Raw genomic sequence first — 3,507 nt, 5'->3', positions numbered from 1 at the left:
TTTTTTACATGCTGTTTAAGGGCGTCAATCACTTTCATAAAGTCAATTTTTTCTACTTCTTGTTGATTAAGGTGTTTCTGTCCTCCTGTTGTGAGGTCTCTGGGTTCTGGTGGTTTCATGTTGTTCTTCAGATTGTTGGGTGAATTCTTGCATTGGTGCCTGCCCATCTCTTCCTCTGAATGCTCCCCTATGGATCTTCTTTTACAGGGTCAGGTCTCCTTGCCCACTGATGTACCTTCCCTGTGATGTCACTCCCCAGGGATGGCTCTCCTGGTGCCCCATTGATGTCTCTTCTGGTGCCCAGATCGGATCTCCGTGCTGCTTGGGTAGCTCATAAACAAAGGGCCTACCTTGCTTGCTGCAGGCAGGCTATTGAGACAAAGGAACTACCACCCTCCCGGCTGCCCTCCCGATTCGGATTTGGTCCCAGCACCCGAACAGGCTGAGCTGGGAGATGTTATGTGGCCAAAGAGGGGAGGGAGGCAGGGGGAGTGGGGGGAGGGTTGTGGATGCAAGCTGGGTAGGATAGGAAGAGAGAGGTGGTATTGGGCAGTATAGCCCCTGCAGGGTGACCAGGAAGTGTAGGAGGGATGAGGAAAGTCTGAGTTCCCTGTCCCAGGCTGTTGCTGCGGTCAGAAACTCACTCACCCCAATGATGTCTCTCCTGGTGCCCAGATCGGATCTCCATGCTGCTTGGGTAGCTCATATACAAAGGGCCTACCTTGCTTGCTGCAGGCAGGCTATTGAGACCTGTGGAGCATTTTCTTAAGTGTCTTTCAGCCATTTTAGATTCCTCTGCTGAGAGCTCTCTATTTAGGTCTGTACCCCATTTTTTATTGGGTTATTTATTCTTTTGATGATGATTTTATTGAGTTCTTTGTATATTTTGGAGATCATCCCTCTGTCTGATGAGGGGTTGGTGAAGATATTTTCCCATTCTGTAGGCCGTTGTTTTGTCTTGTTTATCATGTCCTTTGCTTTACGGAAGCTTCTCAGTTTCAGGAGGTCCCATTTGTTGTTTCTCTCATTGTCTGTTTTACTGGGGTTATAATTAGGAAGTTGTCTCCTGTGCCAATGCATTCAAGTGTATTTCCCATTTTGTCTTATATGAGGTTCAGTGTTGTTGGTTTTATGTTGAGGTCTTTGATCCATTTGGACTTGAGTTTTGTGCATGGTGATAGATATGGGTCTATTTTCATTCTTCTACATGTTGATATCCAGTTATGCCAGCACCATTTGTTGAATATGCTTTCTTTTTTCCATTTTATATTTTTTGCTTCTTTGTCAAAAATCAGGTGTTCATGGGTGTGTGGATTGATATCCAAGTCTTAAATTTGGTTCCATTGATTCTCCTGTCTGTTTTTATGCCAGTACCAGGCTCTGTAGTACTGTAGCTCTGTAGCAGAGTTTGAAGTTGGGGATGGTGATGTCTCTAGAAGTTTCTTTATTGTACAGGATTGTTTTGGCTATCCTGGGTTTTTGCTTTTGTTAGGACTGATTAAGAGCAGGGTTTCTGCCCATCAGCATTGTGATTTCACCTGGTACACTTGTTGTACACTTACATGCTCTGACTTTATTTCTTCACTGTCAAACTTCAATGTTAGGAGATGGAAAGGACTGCATTGGAAAACGTGTGTGAAAAACATTGAGATCAGTCTCTGGTACTAAATTAATTTTGGCCTGGAAACCAGATGAATACTTTCAGTGACAGGTAATTTGGAAGAATATGCTTGATATGAAGACACAAACTCCTACCCAGAGACCTGGCTATGTGTTCACAAATAAGTGATAGTTTACTTAAAAAGTGACTCTTTTTAAGTAAATAAGGATTAAGGAAAGCACTAGGAACCTTAGTTTATTTGGAAAGACTTTTCATTAATGAGGTGTTATGTATCATTGGAGTTAGAATAGGAGATATTTATTCATTATTTATGCACCAAAAATTAGAAAAAATCAACAGAAGCATAGCTGAAATTCAGGTGAGTAGAAGAGAGACTAGTGGTGAGCATGTGGGAGTATGAAGGTGAACATGACACATGGCATACTTAAATGGAAATATCTTTATGAGATCATCACTATGTTACAATGAGTATTTGTAAATAAACAGTTGGAAAAAGAAAACAGTAATAAGCAACAAACCTCCATAATATAAATCTAGATGAGATAACATACACAAAAGATAAGCTGTGAAGCAGATTATAGAATATGAATACAAGGGTTCTTACTATTATAGTCCAAATAAGGAAGTGACATTCAATATCAATTGGGTACTGCCAAAATAAGTTACTTTTTAGAGTAAATTAAAACTAACCTGTGAAACATTCTCCAAATGCACATGCAGAAAAATTACTTGCATCTAAAGCAAAGAAGAATCACATATAAAATATCATTGTAATAATGTGAAGGCCATATTTACTGATGTTTAATCCTTTTTCTAACTCCCAACAGAGGCAAGAACAGCATGAGAAGAGAGAACCAGAGCAGTGCGACCAAGTTCCTCCTCCTGGGGCTTCCCATCAGACCAGAGCAGCAGAGTTTCTTCACCCTGTTCCTGGTCATCTACCTGACCACAGTGCTGGGGAACCTGCTCATCATCCTGCTCATCAGGCTGGACTCTCACCTCCACACCCCCATGTACTTCTTCCTTAGCCACTTGGCCTTCACAGACATCTCTTTCATCCATTACAGTTCCCAAAATGCTGATGAATATTCAGACTCAGCAACATTCCATCTCCTACAGTGGATGCATCTCTTAGATGTATTTTTTTGTTCTCTTTGGCTGTCTGGATAATTTCCTTCTTGCAGTGATGGCCTATGACAGGTATGTGGCCATCTGTCATCCACTGCATTATATCACTGTCATGAGGAAGGAAGTCTGTGTCTGCTTAGTTGCTGGGTCCTGGTTGTTCTGTTGTGTCCATGCCCTGCTGCATATCCTCCTCTTGATCTGATTGTCCTTCTGTTCCAATAATGCCATCCCCAACTTCTTCTGTGACCTCACTGCCCTCCTGAGGTTGAGTTGTTCAGATATCTCTCCCAATAAGCTACTTATCTTCACTGAGGGGGGATTACTTTTCATCCTGCCTCTGAGTAGCATCCTGGGCTCTTATATTCACATAGGGAGCACTGTTCTGAGGGACGCTTCAACAAAGAGATTCTTTAAAACCTTCTCTACCTGTGTCTCCCATCTCTTTGTGGTATCCTTATACTATGGGACACTTGCAGGTGTTTACTTCATTTCAGAATGACAGTGACAAAGACATAGTTGCTTCTGTTGTTATTCTTAAAAAACGATTAGAGAGCGGCTACAAACGGTCCCTGGGCAGGCTGGCGGAGCCCGCCATGGGAAAGCGGCTACAGGAGGGCACGCTTCCTTGGCCCACGGTGGCGGCAGGTAACAGACACGTAAACACAGGAAATAGCCATAAGTATTTATTAAGGAAGGGGGAGAAAGAAAGACAGAGAAAAGAGATAAAAGGAGAGAGGAGAGATAAAAGAAGAGAGAGA

General features: G+C 42.5%; 1 pseudogene; it reads left to right on the top strand.

Annotated features, from left to right (window-relative positions):
* The first annotated feature begins 2,461 nt into the window (after nucleotides 1–2,461).
* The window catches only part of LOC126495836 (olfactory receptor 1J4-like), a 3,929-nt pseudogene continuing 2,883 nt past the window's right edge, over nucleotides 2,462–3,507 (top strand).

The sequence above is a fragment of the Alexandromys fortis genome, unplaced genomic scaffold (assembly GCF_014885135.2).
Source record: "Alexandromys fortis isolate MF-2015 unplaced genomic scaffold, M_Fortis_MF-2015_v1.1 scaffold_568, whole genome shotgun sequence".
NCBI classification, from domain to species: Eukaryota; Metazoa; Chordata; class Mammalia; order Rodentia; family Cricetidae; genus Alexandromys; species Alexandromys fortis.
This window is presented reverse-complemented; position numbering and strand designations above follow the sequence as displayed.